The sequence below is a fragment of the Eumetopias jubatus genome, unplaced genomic scaffold, assembly GCF_037043125.1.
Source record: "Eumetopias jubatus isolate StellerSeaLion01/CBP00866 unplaced genomic scaffold, mEumJub1_p1.0 scaffold_4, whole genome shotgun sequence".
In the NCBI taxonomy this organism is placed as follows: Eukaryota; Metazoa; Chordata; class Mammalia; order Carnivora; family Otariidae; genus Eumetopias; species Eumetopias jubatus.
Window position 1 is genome coordinate 100,207,262 of NW_028274810.1, and position 18,302 is coordinate 100,225,563.

At 54.5% G+C, this 18,302-nt stretch overlaps 1 protein-coding gene across 1 annotated transcript in view; it reads right to left on the bottom strand.

The window, feature by feature from the left end:
* PIK3CD (phosphatidylinositol-4,5-bisphosphate 3-kinase catalytic subunit delta) overlaps nt 1–6,016 on the bottom strand; it is a 63,681-nt gene extending 57,665 nt beyond the window's left edge. The window contains exon 1 of the mRNA XM_028108150.2: nt 5,923–6,016. The gene's annotated coding sequence lies outside the window, so the exon portion shown is untranslated. The remainder of the gene's footprint in view (nt 1–5,922) is intronic.
* Between the last annotated feature and the right edge of the window lie 12,286 nt (nt 6,017–18,302).

Genomic DNA, 18,302 nt, shown 5'->3' on the forward strand with positions numbered 1-18,302 from the left:
AACCGTAACGACCCCATGGCCTCGTCTCTCAGCAAGAGGGATGAGAAGCCCCTGGAGAAGGAGTCCTTTGGGGATACAGGTGGCATCAGGGAAGGTCCATCAGTGGGTAGTAGGGCCTCAGCCAATGGGAACTACCCCGTGGGGAGGTGCTAGATGGCAAGAGCACAGTGCTCCTGGGGTGCACACCCAGCTCCTTTCTCCAGGAACACTTCCCTGTACATCCACATGGGGATACTGCAGTCTCCAGTCAGATATGCTGGCCTTGAAGCATGCCCAAGTTGATTGCCCCAGTGGTGGCCACCTGGCCCCAGGTTGGCCAACCAGTGGTTTCCTCAAGAATGCGGAATTAGAACCAAGAGCGTATGGGGCGCCTGGGTGGCTCAGTTGGTTGGGCGACAGCCTTCGGCTTGGGTCATGATCCTGGAGTCCCGGGATCGAGTCCCGCGTCGGGCTCCCTGCTCGGCGGGGAGTCTATTTCTCCCTCTGACCCTAACCCCTCTCATGCTCTCTCTCTGTCTCATTCTCTTTCTCAAATAAATAAAATCTTTAAAAAAAAAAAAAAAAAAAGAACCAAGAGCGTAGTGATTCTTCAGGTACCTGGAGCTTGGGTGCTATACACATAAGCTGGGGAGCTGGGGGCCACTTACGCCTCTCGACAGGACTAAGGAAATCAGAGAAGCTGCCGTGCAGAGACCGAGATTGAAAGAAAACCAGCAAGCAGATGCACAGAGAGGAAGAGAGGATCACAGGCGAGAGAGACAATTTAGGGCAACTTTTCGGTTCCTTGTCTTGCATCAAGAATGTCCTTGCATTCTTGCCCTTGGGTTCCTCTGAAAGTCCCCTATGCCCTTATGCCTAACTCCTGTATTCTGCTTAAAATCTGTATCAGTTTCCTAGGACTGCTGTAACAAATCAGCACAATCCGGATGGCTTAAAACAATGGAAATTTATTCCCTTGCAGTTCTAGAGGCCAGAAGTCTGAAATCGAGGTGTTGGCCAGGTTGGTTCCTTCCGGAGGCTCTAGGGAGAACCCGTTCCAGGCCTCCCTCTTATCTTCCAGCACTGCACCCAATTCTTGGCTTCTAATGGCTCATAGAAGCATCCTTCTGATCTCTGCCTCCATCTTCACTGGCATTCTCCCTGTGTGTCTGCGTCTTTGTCCAAATTTCCCACTTCTTATAAAGATACCCTAATCCAGGATGACCTCATCTTAACTAATTAAACGTCTTAATGACTTAAACTTAAACTTAAACTTAGTCAAGAAGCTTCACCACACGTTTCTTGGCCAAGGCAAGAGACAGAAAGAGAGACAGTGAGAGAGGGAACACAAGCAGGGGGAGTGGGAGAGGGAGAAGCAGGTTTCCCGTGGAGCAGGGAGCCCAATGAGGGCTCCATCCCAGGACCCCGGGATCATGACCTGAGCTGAAGGCAGACGCTTAACGACTGGGCCACCCAGGCGCCCCCTTCTTTTTTTTTTAAGATTTTATTTTTTATTTATTTGACAGAGAGAGACACAGCAGAAGAGGGAACACAAGCAGGGGGAGTGGGAGAGGGAGAAGCCGGCTTCCCACCGAGCAGGGAGCCCAGGACGCTGAGATCATGACCTGAGCCTGAGGCAGACGCTTAACGACTGAGCCACCCAGGCGCCCCAGAGAGAAAAGGCTTCTTTCCACCCAAGTTAGATAATGATTTCCTCTTCACCTTTAGGCTAAAAGAAGAAACGAGCTGCCTTGCTTGCTACTGAGACACCCTAGCCCTGGGGGATGGCCCAGCCTAAGGTCAAATATTCAACCAGACAGGATTTCATGGCAATGGTTATTGGTTAATGACAAGACCCAAAAGAAGATTGGCAGCCAGTTAACGACGCTTCTGTGGGGACTGAAACTCCAGGAAACCCTAAAATCTGGCACATTGGGGCTTGTGATGTCTTACCCTCGGCCCAAGTCCCAGCACCAATATGAAGCAGGCTACCAGGGCAGCTGGGTCCCTCCTAGAAAAAGGTTTCTCAAGAACCTTTCAGGGGCAGACCTGAAAGACCCCTAGAGAAGGGACCCCTTCCCAGTGAGCAGAACCTGGGACAGCCGTGTTTGCCAACGAAGAAGCCAGAGAAGGTAACCAGCAGAGCAAACCCCATGCGGTATCTTGTTCCCGATGTGTAATTTACTTTGCCTGTGTGGTGCTTCCCTTTTCTGCTCTATAGATCAAGCATGGAAGGAGAGGTGAAACTGATCACTCGGTCTATAGATTGAGGGGGACCCGGGGGAGCCACCTCAGAGGAGATTCAGTAGAAGCAGACAGGGGTGGGTGTCTGCTGGAGACAGCGGCTCTGAGAATGGAGTTCTGGAGGCCCCAGTTTGACCTGACCTGGATTGACTTACCTTCGGCAGGGGGAGAGATATTTGTGGTGGACTTTGTGATATAAAGATTAAGCAACAGCAACTGGAACGGAGCTATCTGGGGAAAGCCAAAGGAATTAAGCACGTGGCAGAGGGGGTGGGTAGGATAAAACGGAATGGCCTAAAGTGGACTTTTAGGCTACGAGGCTGTCCCTCTGGCCCCCTTTCCTGGTCGCCCTTCCTCACATAGTCACGACAGAAATGCAGCATATCCACTTGACCACTGGTCGTAACCGATTCCTGCTTCCCAGGGCTTGGGACCTGGATCTAGCTCTCTCTGGGTGAAGGGATCCAGGCCACATCAGGTTGGCAGGTGTGATGCCGGTGGGCAAATGGGGGACACGCGGGCAGTGCTGAGAAAGTGTCCAAGAGTTCTGGCTCCAGGGCTCCAAAGCCAGGCTGCGTCTCTGGGGTCCATGAGAACACCCCGTGCCTTTGCTAAAAGTCCCCTTTCCTGCTTCAGCTACCAGGGACTGATTGCTCTCTCTCTCTCTCTCTTTCCTTCCTTCCCTACTTCCTTCTTTCCTTCCCTCTTTTTTTTTTAAATATTTTTTATTTTGGGGGAGGCTGAATGGCTCAGTCGTTAAGCGTCTGCCTTCGGCTCAGGTCATGATCCCAGGGTCCTGGGATCGAGGTCCGCCTCGGGCTCCCTGCTCGGCGGGAAGCCTGCTTCTCCCTCTCCCACTCCCCCTGCTTGTGTTCCTGCTCTCGCTGTGTCTCTGTCAAATAAATAAATAAAATCTTTAAAAAAAAAAAGATTTTTTATTTTTTAAGTAATCTACACCCAATGTAGGGCTCGAACTCACAACCCTGAGATTAAGAGTTGCCTGCTCTACTGACTAAGCCAGCCAGGCGCCCCTACCAGGGACTGATTTCTGACCCTTGGAGCCACTTATTGGCTGGGACAGCAACCTGCACTGGGGTATGGGGTCAGCTGTGGATGGAGAACCAGCTCAAGGCATCTAATAATCAAGGGAGCCAACCCAGCCAGCCCCCTGGGGTTCCTCCCACCACTTCCCCCACCTCGCCCTTCGTGCTGCACCCTGGGCTGTGCCTTGCAGCTCCAGACCTCCCCAGGCTCTCTGACTCTGGGCCTTTGCTCATGCTGTTCCCTTTGCCCGGAGTGCCCTTTCCAAACTCTTCCTTTTACCCTCCCCCTCCTCATTTGCCTGGCCAGTTCACACAGATACTACCCACTGAGCCCTCCTTGTCTAGAAGGGTCTTTTTTTTTTTTTTTTTAAAGATTTTATTTATTTGAAAGAGAAAGAGCACATGAGAGGGGGTAGGGTCAGAGGGCGAAGCAGACTCCCTGCTCAGCAGGGAGCCCGATGCGGGACTTGATCCAGGGACTCCAGGATCATGACCTGAGCCGAAGGCAGTCGCTTAACCAACTGAGCCACCCAGGCACCCTAGAAGGGTCTTTATTCCAGGCTGGGTCTGCTCAAGTGTGACAGCCTGGGTGCTCAGAGGCTCCCGGGAGTGGGGCCTCCTCGCGGATCCAGGCTGGCATCCGGGCCCTGAGCTCTTGTGTTGGGCACGCAGAGTGCTACAAGTTGAGTGTGTAGGAATGTGGAACCAACGAATGAATGAATGACCCAGTCATGGCTGGACAGGCTCTACCCAGTGGAAGGGTCAGGGGTCTGTAGCCAGGGGAGAGCAAGGACAAAGGTCCTGGTCCTGCCAGTGTGGGAGCAGCGCCTTCATTTCCTCCCAGCGGGAGCCTAGCACCCAGTGACCTGGGAGCCTCAGGGAGCCCAGCCTCACCTTTCAGAGTAGCCCCTCCACCCCACATTTCATCAGAGATGTGGCTTCAGCTTGGGTCCGTCCATTCCTAGGTCCCGCCCCCATGTCTAGAAAAACCACCGCTTTCCGATGGAGGTTGGGCACGAGGCCCCCTATGCTCCTCCCATCAGGCAGCCCCCCGGTTTGCCACCCCCCCAAGCCTCCCAACCTCCACTGCTGAATCTGCTCTAAGATGGAGACCACAGGGTCCAAAGCTTGGCAGCTGGATGGCAGAGCACATCAGGCTAGTGCTCTCTCCGGCTTCCTGATGCCCCCCTGGGATTCTCTGACCCCCAGGGTTCCTTCCCAGGCGGGCCTCTGCCTTCACCTCACCACCCCCCAGCCTGCTCTGATGAAAGAGCAATGGTGCAAAATTCGTTGGGGAGAAAAACAGGAAGTGGAGCTTGAGAGCAAGCCTGCAGCAGCTACCCAGCGAATGTGGCAGCCCCCTTCCACCCGCAGCCTTACAGGAAAGTGGTGATGGGGCAGCCCCGGCCCGAGCTGAAGGGGGGGCACGGTGGGGGGGGGTGCGGATGGGAGAGTCCAGTAAAGACCCTTCCTTCGGCTGTAATTTTAGGGGCCTTGTTTTTAGGCCAAACGTGACATCTGTGTTCTGCATTTTACATCTTCTCTCACCTGTTTCCAGCAGCTCCTCAAGGTTAATACAACCCCCCTAGTTTACAGATGAGCAAATAGACTCAGAGAAGTTAAGTGACTTGGCCAAGGCCACACAGTCTTTCCCACGGCCGGGTCATGGCTCCTTGATTCTTTCTCAGACTTTGATTTCTATTTGTGGCGTGTTTTTGTTCTGGGCCTGTGAGCGGACAGGGGGGTGGGGGGAGGGCAGAAGGGGGGAGCACTGTTTCTGGCTCCTTCATCTCAGCACATCTAAGCTGGTGGTAAGAAAAGGCTTCTGAGGGCTCATCCCCTGAGATTCAGTTTCCTGCAATGTGTGAGCTGGAAGGCCCAAGTGCCCTGGTCCTTTTGTTAGAGAGGGGGTGGGGGTGCCCTGGAGGGGAAGTCAGCCAACTGAGAGTCATGGGGGATGGATCGACCCCCAATAAAATCAAGTGTTGATAACTTCAGCTGGCTGACAGCCCAAAGGACTCAGAACTTCTGGTGAGTCCAGAGCCCTTTCCCTTTCAGGCCTGGAACTCAGGGCAGCCCCAAACCTATAGTTTTGGGCCTGAGAGGCAGCATCAGAATGAGAGTCCAGGGAGAAGAGGGGAGGCTGGCTCTAGGTCTCCAGACAGGAGTGAGGCGACGAGGTGGGGAGAGAACGCTCCGAAGGCCACCCCAGCCGATCACACATTGGACCCTAGCTCTCCCGGCCCCGGGACATGACGCTCAGTTCACCCTGCTCACCCACGCCAGGACAAACCACAGCAGGCAGACCAGGACATCTGGGGACGCTCCCCCCACAGAGTTCCACCCCAAGTCTTTCCTGGCCCCGGCTTCCACAGATCTGAGGCCTTGAGGCCGGAGATCGCCCTTCCGGCCCTAGCTTCTCCCAGGCCTTGACCAGAGGGTCTTGCCCTGAGCTTCATTCACCCACACCTCCTTCCTGACCATCGCCTCTTTACCTCCGGCTACCTCTGGGCATTCTCCCACATTCCACAAAACTCTCGAGTGGAGTTTCCCAGGCCCACCAAACCTGGCTACCCCCTAGAGAAGGCACTGCCCCCCCCTGCCCCCAGTCTCTGAGGTTGAAACCACAGTGTGTCATGCTGTGGCCTTCACTCACCCGCCACGACAGGAGTGCCTTTCCCAGAAGCCTGGGGGCTGTCAGACCACAGCAGAAGCCACGTATGGACAGGCAACGGGGCACGGTCAGCCTCACTGGTGTCCCTCTGCCGCTGAGTGGTGGGTGGGCTCTGCCGCCACCAGCTGCCCCTGCTGCTTGCAGCCGGGCCGCTGGACTGCAGGACTGGAAACAAGAGAGGCTCTGGGCCTTGGGTGTCAGAGGCGTCCCTGCCTCTTTCTACCCTCTTTGGGTAGCAGTCTCCCCTCAGTCCTGAGCAGCACCCCAGGGGCCAGCAGGATGCCTCCTTTCCTTTGCAGAGCAGACCCAGCCTCTGTCCCCAGCCACTCCACATAAAAGGGAGCTATTAAAATGAGGTGTTAGAGGGGCGCCTGGCTGGCTCAGTCTGTGGAGCCTGTGACTCTTGATTTCAGTCAAAGTCATGAGTTCAAGCCCCACACTGGGTGTGGAGCCTACTTAAAATAAATTTAAATAAATAAATAAATAAATAAATAAATAAATAAATAAAATGAGCTGTTATATGTAAAGTGGTTAGAACAATGCCCAACCCTTAGTAAGAGCTCAGTATATGTGTATTATCATCACCATCTAATTTAATCTTTACAACCCTGCTGTGAGGTCAGGATTACGTGCCCATTTTACAGGTGAGGGAAGTGAGGCCACATGCTTACTTTTAGGCAGCATTAAGTGACTGAACAGGAATTAAAGCGAAGTTTGTTGGAGGCTTGGTCTGGAGGCCAGCTTTGGATGCCCCCCCCACCCCGCCCCAGCACCACCCACACACCCACCCTGCGCTGCCCCCACCCCCGCAGGAGGGCAGGATGGGGTGCGAGGCTGCACCCGACAAAGAGGCAGAGGTGGAGCCCGGGGCGGGGCCACCCGGCTGGCCAGCCCCCCTTCTCGCTCGGGGCACCGACCTCGGGGCCTCCTGGTTGGGCACCAGGGAAGCACGGGCGCCACCTGGTGGCGGCGAGGGGGTGGTCAACGCCACCACTGGCCCAGCCGCGCTTAGCCGCTCCCGGCCGCGCGTTTGGCTAAGGTGTGCCGGGCGGGACTCTGCCAAGCTAATGATCTGGTGCCCACGGAACTCCCTTTCCTTCCTGCCCAGCTTCCTCCGGGGGTGGGGGCGAGCGCGGAACCCCTTGCGTTGCTGCGCTGGGGCTGCTGCTGGTTTGCCGGCAGGTATCGAGGCCGCAAGCTCATTCTGCTTTCTCCACGCTTCCCGTTGCTTTCTCAATTCCTGCACGCAAGCGGCAGATTATTCCAGAGCCGCTTTCTGGCTGAGCTTGGGGCTGGGCAGCGCAGCCCCAGCCTCTCCCCCTTTCCCCAGCGCGCCAGCCGCTCGCGGTTCCGGGCCCCGGGGCCGCGGCGTCTCCCCGCGGGGCTTCTCTCCCAGCTCGCCAGCTCCTCGCCGGCAGCCCTGTGCCGTCTCCACCGGGACATCTGGCAGTCCCCAACAACGGAATGTGACCCCAGCCCAACTTCCCGCCCAACCTAGGCCGGTCCTTCACTTCCTTCCCGCCTCAGTGAAAGTGGTCCCTCTTCACCCCGTGGCCAAAGCAGAAACCCGCCTCACGGTTCACTTCTCTCTCCTCCCCCGCCACCACTGCAGGTGTCACCAAGCCTCGCGGTCTGTGCCACCATCATGGGGCGGGGCTATAAGTTTCACTCACCCATTCAACACATGTCAAATGCCACCAGACGTGTGGTCCTATACCCTGACAATACTGTGACCAAAGTCCCAGCCTCCAGGACGTTGAAGTGGGGGACGGAGCCGGTGATTCAGAAATAAGAAACAAATGCATTTCTAATACCTTGCAAGGTGGGTGGTACTGGGGAGAACAAAGCAGGGTAGGGGGCCACCAGACCAGGCACCCCCCCCTTGGGCTCCACAGCCCGCCTCACAGCTGCTGTCCTCACCCCACATCTCGCCCCTCCCCCCGCCCCGCCCCTTGCCCTTTGGACTGAATTGTAAAGGAGGGAAGGGATGGAGGAGGGGCCAGCAGAGAGGGTAGGGGTCCCTCAACTGGATATTTTGGAAAATTTCAAACCCTCCAAAAAGCAGAAAGAGTAGCTCAGTGAACGCCATACATCCTAAAGCAAGGTGTCTTCCGATAACAGAGGAACAGTCTGGTGGGGACTGGATGGGGTGGCGGGGTAGGAGGGAGCGGGAGCGGGTGCCAGTGGAGGGGCCGGCCCTGGAGGGCTGTGTGCACAGTCCAGCCAGGGGCAGGAGGGCAGGGCCAGGGGAGCTTGTCCGTAGGCTGGTAGCTGTAGCCGGCGAGTCTGCGCACCTCTCTCCTGGGTTTTGTGGTTTTGTTCTGTGCAGTAGGAAGCAAGCTCATTGGCTGACGGAGGAGAGGGGAGGAGATGCTGAGAATGAGGGCGGGAAGTGAGGGTGTGGAAAGTCTCCCCAGGAGCCCCCAGCACCGCCCCCCCCAGGAGTGGAACTGCGGGGCTGCAGGAGGCCCCTCGAGGTTTGGTGGCCATGCAGCCGAAGTGAGACCCATCCGCGTGGCTGCTTTTCTCCCGACTTTGGGCTTTGGTCTGAGGGGGTCTGCACCTGCACCTGCCCTTCCATCTTCTCTTCCTGCCCTCTCTGGGCTCCCACCCCTGCCCGCCTGTCCTCACCCACGGAGCAGCTGCTGGTTCCGAACACTCAGCCCAGTTACCTGTCCCCTGTCGACAGGGGCCCACATCCCAGGCTCCCCGTCTTTGGGGTCGGGGCCATGCAGAGTGAGCTGGGCGAGCCGGAGACCTCCTCCCTGGGCCCTGAGAGGCACAGGGACAATGGTCCAGCCAAGCCCCACCTGGGGGGGCTTCCGATCCTGGCACAACCAGGCTGGCTCCTCATCTTCCCCTGCCCAGGGCTTCTCTGGCTGAAGCCGGGCTGAGCTGGATTCTCCTACTTTGTCACCTGTCGCATTTCAGTCGAGGCTTCTGACCCCAGGGTCTTCTGTCTGTCCTCCACCGCTCGTCCGCCCCTCCCCTGCCCAGTCATGCTCACTAAGTAACACACAGTGGTTTGTTACTCCTGTTACAGAAAAGAGCTCTTTTGCACTATGGACTCTTTCCAGCTAACAGCAGCTCTAAGGGGTAGGAAGCAATCCCCAGGTGTTGTAGACTCCACAGAATTTTCCAGGAGATCCTTGCGGCTTTCACTCTGCCGCAGCCCTCTTCCCCAGGGATGGCTGTCCTAGCAGTCAGGTGGGAAGTCCCTTCCTGCCAGCACCGACTACATATTCGTGGGGCCTGGTGCAAAACGAAAAGGAGGGGCCCCAGGTTCAAAAGTTATCAAGAATTTCAAGATGGCGCAGCGGGGCCGTAAGTGGAGCGTGGGGCCTTTCTGAACGCGGGGGGCTGTGTCGCGGCATGGGCCTCACACCCCTAAAGCTAGCTCTGCTCGCTGGTTTGCTTCTTCAATACACTCCTAAAATATGTTCAGGCTTTTAAGTATGTACAGAGAGCCAACCTCCTAACTGGCTATTCTGCAACTGGCATTTGCTTTTTTATTTATGAAGAATGACACGTAACGCTATGTACCAGGCACTTTGCACACCGATCTCCTTTCCAGTGCGATGAGGTAGGGATCACGGGATAGAGGCAAAGTGTCCTTGTCCCCATCACACAGTTGAAAGGACAAGAGGCACCAGAGGAATAGTGGCTCGTCCAAGGCTACAGTGTGAGCAGCGGACGGCGGATTGGAGGACAGGGGGAGGTTTGGTCTGGGGTTCGCCCGGCTGACCTCTGCCTGGCTCCTCCTGATGCAGAGACTGTGGATGAGGAGCCGACTTCCAGGTCTGCGCGCGCAGAGCTCTCTGTCCTCGCCGCCGGCAGCTGTCCCAGGCTTCACCGGCTGGAGATGTGCAGTACTTATTTCATCAGTCTCCCGCCGACGGACATGCAGGCTATTTTCAATTTCTCGACCTCACGACTAACCCGAGTTTCTGGGGAGAGGATGTTTCCATGCGGTGGGCTGGGGGCTTGCAGTCTGAGCTGAGCCCCAGCCAGTGGGAATGTCAAGTCCTCAGGAGAAAGAGAGGGCCGCGCCAGGGAAATGTTTCACCTGGAACATCATCCAGGCAGAGGATCAGAGTGCAGAGGGCGCAGGTGCGAGTAGTCAGGCAGGTGCGGGAAGCAGCAGGGCCTGGGGGAAGGGGAGGCGGGGGGGGGGGGGGCTTGGGCTGGGGGCAGGCGGCGCAGGGGTGGCATACCAAAATCACAGGAGCTTTGGATCTCAGCCCCGCAGCGGGTGAGAGAGAAGGTCAGCCGAGTGCAGGGAGGGTTGCCCCGCTCCAAGTGCGTCCATACAGATACCAGGAAGGTCGTACTAGCTCCCTGTAGCTGCGGTAACAAGTAACCGCAAAGTTCGGGGCTTAAAGCCACACACGTGCATCATGTGACAGTTCCTCAGGTTAGATGTGCCAAGGGGGTCTCACCGGGCGAAGATCAGTCAAGTAGTCAGCGCTGCATTCCTTCTGGAGGCCCCAGGGGAGAATCCACTTCCTGGCCCTTTCCAGCTATTTGGAGGTGCCGGCGCTCCTTGGCTTCTGGCCCTCTCTCCATCTTCAAAGCCAGCAGCAAAGCACCTCCCAACCTCTCCAGGTCAGACAGATTCCAGGAATTAGGGTGCAGACAGCTTTGGGGGCCATTCATTATTCTGCCTGCCAGCACATCCCTTTAATCAAGTTGGGGGCCACGCATCTTGAGACAATGAAAGAGTTTTTAAAAACCTCTTCTTTTTATTTTTTTAAAAATTTTATTTATTTGACAGAGAGACACAGCGAGAGAGGGAACACAAGCAGGGGGAGTGGGAGAGGGAGAAGCAGGCCTCCCGCGGAGCAGGGAGCCCGATGCGGGGCTCGATCCCGGGACCCGGGGATCACGACCTGAGCCGAAGGCAGACGCTCAACGACTGAGCCACCCAGGCGCCCTCTTCTCTTTTTAAAAAATAAACCTTTTGGAGTTATAATTTATGTCGTGCAAACTGCACCCATTTAGAGTATCCTGTTGGCTGAGTTTCGACAAACGCAGTCACCCTTGAAACACTGCCTCTGTCAGGATGAAGAACGTTCCCGTCACCCCTCAAGATGCGTTGGGCCCCTTTGTATCTATCTGTCCCTCTGCCCCAGGTAACTACTGATCTGTTATTTATTTTTTTAATTACAAAGCCCAATATTTATTGAGAATAAAGAAAACCAGTTGGCACAGAGGCCCAATTTCAGTTCATCAAACTTCAGCCGAGGACGGGAGACAGGGCGGGCAGCCAGCCTGAAGTCACCCTCCCAGGGAGGAGCCAGCTCTGGGAGAGAGGGACTGTCCCACCTCAGGCCTGGCCAGGGTCCCTGAAGGAGGCGGGCGAGAGAAGACAGCAGAGCCCTCCGCTGTGGGCCGTGAACAGGGGGGGAGCTGCAAGCCGAAGGGTGGCCAGGGGCCTGGAGGGGAGGGTGTGGTCCACCCTCAGGCACTGACTGGGGGCTGGGAGCTGAGCTCGGGCTGCAGCTCTGGGTTGGGGTTTGTTTCGTTGTTGTTAATTACTATAAATTAGTTTGCATTTGCTAGAATTGTAGTACTCCTTTGTGTCTAGCTTCTTTGGCTTAACATAGTTGATTTGGAGACCCGTCCATACTGCCGGCTGTGTGAGCAGCCCGGTCCTTGTTTCCAGGCAGTGTTCCGTTCTGTCGAATTTTGCTCATCCATCCACCCAGTGATGGACATTTAAGCTGTTCTCAGTTTTTGGCATCGTGACTAAAGCTGCTATAAATTTCACGTGCGAGTCTTTGTGTGGGGTCTGTGCCAGGAGTGGGGGTGCTGCATCACGTGGTAACGTGGCGCGTAGCATCTGGAAATCACGAGGCCTACAGTTCCTCCAAATCCTCGCCCGCACTTGCTGTTGTCCGTCCCCATCATTTCTGGCCGTCCCCGGGGGTTGGGAGGTGAGGTCTCACTGTAGTTTTGATTTCCATTTCTCTAATGACTACATGGTGAGCGATTGCTAATGTGCATGGGGTTTCTTTTTGGGGTGATGAAAATGTTCTGGAATTAGACAGTGGTGATGCATATATAGTGGTGATCAGTTAGGAACCAAGTGGAAGAGTGAAAACATTTATGGCGGGAGATGCCTAAGAAAAATATTCAAGTGACTGTCCCATTAAGCAATGCTATTATAAAATGACCAGTTCCCCACATTCTGTCACTTAAAAAAAATAACCTTGGGGCGCCTGGGTGGCTCAGTCGGTTAAGCGACTGCCTTCAGCTCAGGTCATGATCCTGGAGTCCTGGGATCAAGTCCCGCATCGGGCTCCCTGCTCGGCAGGGAGTCTGCTTCTCCCTCTGATCCTCCCCCCTCTCATGCTCTCTCTCTCTCTCATTCTCTCTCTCAAATAAATAAATAAAATCTTAAAAAAAATAAAAATATAAAAACTAACCTTTTTAGTTTCGAATAATTTTAGATTTACAGAGAAGTCAGAACAGAGTTTCTGTACACCCCACATCTGCTTTCGCTGATTGCTATCATCTCATATTTTTGGTGGGGGTCTTCTGTCGAAATGAATGAACCCGTAACACTATTAGCAAAACTCCACAACAAGGTTCTGTTTTTACATAGGGTAATATTTAGGAACTGCATGCCAGTTGCATGTATTCTAGTGATTTTGTTGGCGGGGGGTGGTAGGGAATGCAAGTTTAACAAAATGTGTTTAGAAGCAACTTGGGGCACCTGGGTGGCTCAGTCAGTTAAGCATCTGACTTTGGCTCAGGTCATGATCTCAGGGGATCGAGCCCTGCATCATCAGGCTCCCTGCTCAGCAGGGAGGCTGCTTGTCCCTCTCCCCAACCCTGGCTCATGAAAGTGCTCTCTCAAATAAATAAAATCTTAAAAATAAATAAATAAAAGCAACTTGGGGCACCTGGGTGGCTCAGTGGGTTGAACACCCAACTCTTGATTTCAGCTCAGGCCATGATCTCAGGGTTGTAAGATCGAGCCCCACATTGGGCTCCACGCTGAGCTTGGAGCCTGCTTGAGAGTCTCTCTTTCCCTCTGCCCCAACCCCAATCACACTTTCTGTCACTCTCTCCAAAAAATAAATAAATAAAAGCAACGTAATCCTGCGGTTTACTCAGCATAAAGGCAGAAGAAGGGACTTGCTAATTTGGTCTTTTTCTAGATTGTTCCATCGTGCTAGGGGTCACTTGGGGACATTTATATCAGCCCTTTTGTCAAGTCATCAGTGAATGCAGTTGGTAGTTTAGCAGGTTTGAGTGAAGGGGCCAAATAAAAATGAAGTATTAAATTCAACTCCTCCTCCCTTTACTATTTATAAAGTCGAAATAGAGAAGCCTGTTCCTCAAGCCCGACCACAGCGAGTTTGGAAGCTGCAAGTTCATGACAAATTGTCAGTGTCTCGGCAAAAAGAAAACAAAATCTTTAGACAAAATCCCAGCTCAGCAAACCTCTCCACAGCTGTGGGGAGGACTCAAGGTCATAAAATGCCCTGACCAGTGACGGCAGCTCTGTACTAGACTTTGCCGTAAAACCGAAAACCACGTGCCGCATGTTTTAGCTCTGTTGTTCTTCCTGTGTTCAGGCTACAGCAAGTGGAGAAGGGGAAACCCCACATCCCCTCGCTGGAATGGAACACCCCGCAGGTCCTGGGCCTGAGGGTCTGCACGTTGGGAACCTGCGATGTGGATTTGTGCTAATGTGCAGCATTTGGATGCATTAATCTGGAAATTTCCACTAGTATTGAAAGGAAGAGTTAAATTCATTTACAGAAATTATTTCTGGGGGGCGCCTGGGTGGCTCAGTCGTTAAGTGTCTGCCTTCGGCTCAGGTCATGATCCCAGGGTCCTGGGATCGAGCCCTGCATCGGGCTCCCTGCTCAGTGGGAGGCCTGCTTCTCCCTCTCCCACTCCCCCTACTTGTGTTCCCTCTCTTGCTGTGTCTCTCTCTGTCAAATAAATAAAATCTTTTTAAAAAAAGAAAGGAAGGAAGGAAGAAGAAAAAGGAAGGAAGGAAGGAAGGAAGGAAGGAAGGAAGGAAAGAAGGAAGGAAGGAAGGAAGGAAGAAAGAAAGAAAGAAAGAAAGAAAGAAAGAAAGAAAGAAAAAGAAAGAAAGAAAAAGAAAGAAAGAAAAAGAAAGAAAGAAAGAAAGAAAGAAAGAAAGAAAGAAAGAAAAAGAAAGAAAGAAAGAAAGAGAAAGAAAGAAAGAAAGAAAGAAAGAAAGAAAGAAAGAAAGAAAGAAAGAAAGAAAGAAAGAAAGAAAGAAAAAGAAAGAAAGAGAAAGAAGAAAGAAGAAAGAAATTATTTCTGCAAAAGGACCCGAGTGGCCCCAGAAGCTTTTCTGCAACCCATGGCACCTGCACTGCCTGATTCTGGCTGAGATGCCGTAGGCATGAATTTATTGATTCCCACACGGGATTCAAGCTACGTAAGTGACTATTTGATTCAGTTAAGTAGAGGAAAACATCAAACACGGAAAATGCTTCTCCACACATAGATCTTGGACTCCGATCTTTTTTGGTTTTCCAAAAATTGAACAACTTTTAAGTTAAAAAAATTTCACCACCTGAAAACTCTTTCCGCCTTTAGAATCCATGGGAACAATGAAAAGACCCCAGTAAATTTCCCCCTGCCTCCTTAGCACTGAGTGCAGCAGAAAAACCCCTGGGAGTCACACCCGGCATTGCTGTCAACCCAACAGCGTGTAATAGAGGCGTCGCCTCTTCTGGCCCTTGGAGACTCTGTCTTTGATATATATGTACTTTTTCTGGGCAGCAACAACTCAGTCAGTTTTTGGAGGTTCCCCCCCAAACCCCCGGGGCCTGCACCGAGTGGGAAACCTGGCCCTGAGCAGCTTCTAAGCATTGTTTGTTTGTTTGTTTTTTAAGATTTTTTATTTGCGAGAGAGAGAATGAGAGATAGACAGCATGAGAGGGAGGAGGGTCAGAGGGAGAAGCAGACTCCCCGCCGAGCAGGGAGCCCGATGCGGGACTCGGTCCCGGGACTCGAGGATCATGACCTGAGCCGAAGGCAGTCGCTTCACCGACTGAGCCACCCAGGCGCCTTCTACCTGACGTTCTGACAGTAGTTCATTCTTTGTGACTGTTCCTTTAAGCCTGTGTCCCCTTGCTCCCCCCCCCCCGCCCCGCAAACCCTAGGGGGACAGGAACATGCCCCCTGTGGAGGCGGAATATGCGTGACCTCAAGCCTCCCTGGGGACCTGGTCTCACCCGTCTGCTCCGGTTCCGCGAGCTAGCTTCTGGCGTTCTTGCCTGGCTTCGGGGCGTGTCTCTCCTGTCACCTCTCCTCGGAGCTGAGACCGGGAAACACCTGCACGCTGGCTTCCTCGTGGACATCTCGTTCATTCAACAGTATTTCGTGAGCCTCCAGCTATGAGCCGAGGGGTCTGCCCCGGTGGGAGTTCCCTTCCAGAGGGGAGGCAGCCACTGCTGGGACTGAATGGAAGCGACAGGACACGGAGGGAGAGTCACGGGGGGATCCAGACAGAGGCCTCTCAAAGCAGGCGGCCTCTGAGCCGTGCCTGTGGCTGCGCAGTGAGGCGAGGAGGGCTCTGGGCAGGGCGCCCAGGGGCACGTGTCCGTCCGCTGTCTCCAAAGCATCCAACGCAAAAGCTCGAAGCTGAGTTTCACAGAACCCGTGCTCGGCCCTGTCCCCCTCCCTCCTAGTTTCCCTAGATTAGGAGGGGCCCTTCCACCCAGCCAACTGTGCAGGCCAAAAGCCCAGGGCTCCACCTGGACACCCCTCCGCCCCCACCTCCAATCGCCAGGTCCCGTGGGTTGTCCCGGGAATCCGGCAGTGTCCTCCATCCTCCTGGTCTCACTGCACCTGCTCCCCCCTGAACCAGGTGGCTCCCCCTGCTGGCTCCCTCCTTTCATTCTTGTGCTCTTCCAACCCGGGCTCCATATTGTGCCGAGTGACCTTTTAAATAATGCACATTTGCTCATGTCACTCCCTTGCTTGAATGCAGGATCGGCATTCCCTTTGCTCTTAGGATGAAATCGAAAATCCCAATGCATCCTTCGCGGGGGACCTCCTGCTCTCCTCCCTCCCTGGGCTCTTGCCACACTAATTCCTTGAAAGCCGGCTCCGGGGTCTTTCCATAAGCACGGACACCCCCCCCCCACCCCACCCCTGTACAGTGATCTCCATCTTGTCTTTGAGCTTCCTCTCCAGCCTCCTGACCATTCTCACTGGAGACACCATGTCCTGGGACCTCACAGCCTTCTGCTGTGCGTGTGCAGAACGTGCTGTGGAAATCCCGGATCTCTCCCTTCCTTCACTGTGACCCAGCTCTCCCACCTAGTGAGTGGGGGGCACCCAGAACTCAAAGCCACCAAGTGCGCACAATCCCATGTTGGCCCCAAACCAAGCTGGCTGTACCCCAGCCTTCCCCATGTTCCCCAGCCCCCCGCCCCAGGTAGCAAAATGTCCTCAGAGCTGCTACCATAAAAAACATTTTGCAGAGGTGGAACCACTCTGTACCCCCCAGATGTGTCCTCACAGAGGGGGTCTTGTGTCTGATCACCTCCCAGAAGGACCAGATCAACTAGGTCCTTTGGCTCCTGCTGCACAGAGAGGTCCCGGTGTCACATGGCTTATTGGTAAGGGGGTGGCAGGCTAGCAGTGGTTTTGAAACTTTTTAAAAGATCAGCAGAACTTTTCCTGACATAAAACTCAAGTGGAGCCCAGCAGAGAAGGCGGGGTGGTGCCAGGCACCCTGTCCCCCCCACTCCCTTCATCCTTCCCCAGATTCCCCCTGGAGCCCGGGGTGAAAACCATCTCTTCACAAATATTACTAGAACTCCAACCTGATCATCTGCCCATCCCACCACGTAAGCTGTCTGGTAACCAGGGTCAGGTGTGCAAAGCAAAAGTCAGCTCTGGATTTTTGAAAAACAAATGAACAAAAAACCAGCATAAAGCCCCACGACTACGTAATTTTCTGTCCTTCCTAGTATGCAACCAGGCATCACATATAGAAAGCTTTGAATCTTGATAAACCTTTGACAGAATGATTTGACTCTCAACTAGCCAAGGAAAGCCTTACATACAGAAAAAATAGGAGCCTACAGAGAGGTGAATGGCGGCCCCAGTTATAAATGCAGGGAGAACGGGCGAGTCTTCTAGGCGCTCAACAGTGAGGGAAGATCAGCGGCAGCGCTGCCACACGGGGTGGCCTCTAGGGGGAGGAGAAAGCCCACTTAATGGCATGGAAATAGGTTTACAACCGTATCAGGAGAAACAAAGTGACAAATGTTAGGTAGGTACAGAAAAACCCCATTTTTGCAAAAAAAAAAAAAAAAAAGATATATATGTAGATACAGATGTAGAGAAAAAAGGGTAGGCCAGTATTTTAGCTGTGGGACTGCGGGGGATTTTCTTTCTTGCTCACTGGTATTTCCAGGTTTTCTACAACGAACGTGTTTCCCACGTACAAGAAAGCAACAGAGGTGTTAGTAGAAGACGAACACATCTAGGGAAGGAGGAGAACCCCTCACAGAAACGACACGTTGGGACGGACTCTCCTAACGCCCGTCTGGTTCCCTCCTCGCGGTACAGGGCCCGGGGAGCCCGGGGCGAGGGGACACGCAGGTGCCTTGTGGGAGCCATGGGCTTGTCCTATGCACACACCTTGCAGGCCGGTCATGGCCTCAGGGGGCACGACAAGCACCCTCCCAGTCAATGAGCCCTGCGGTCTGTTTGAGGTTCCACGTGTGAGCGGCGTGTCCCTGCCATCGCAGAGGACCAGCTTCGGCGCCACGGGCGACTGGCCCAGCCCGGGCCCCTGCTGAATGGCCCCCGAGAGCCACCCACCCACCACCCGCCTCCCCTCGCTCACATTTGCTGGGCTGCCCCTCTGCATCGTGCTGTGCTTTAACCCCCCTCACGCCCACGCCTTCAGAGTTCAAGTGAGGCCACAGAAATGGAGACCCCCCAGTCACCAGACAGCCCAAGCACAGAGCCCGTCCAGGGGACACTGACCAGGGCCACCCCTGCGCCCCTGGCTCAGCGTGGGGCCATTGGGGCACCTCCGAGCGCTTTCTCCGGGCCCACCCTGCACCTGCCCTCGCTAGGCCTGAAGCCTGGCCTCCTCACCCAGGCTGGGCAGTGTCTGTCTGCGCACCTCAGGGCGGGGCGGAGCACTCAGCGCCAAGCCTGGCTGCCAGGAGGTTCAGTGGGCCACTGGGAGGGGGCTCAGGAGAAAGCAAGGTCTGTCGGCCCTGCAGCTCTGGGGTCGGGTTGGGGATTGCTGGTTGGGACAGGCTTTCTGCCTGAGCCCTCGCTCACATGTCCCCTGGGACACCCTTCTTGACTCTGTGCTCAGCAAACTCCTGTCTGCC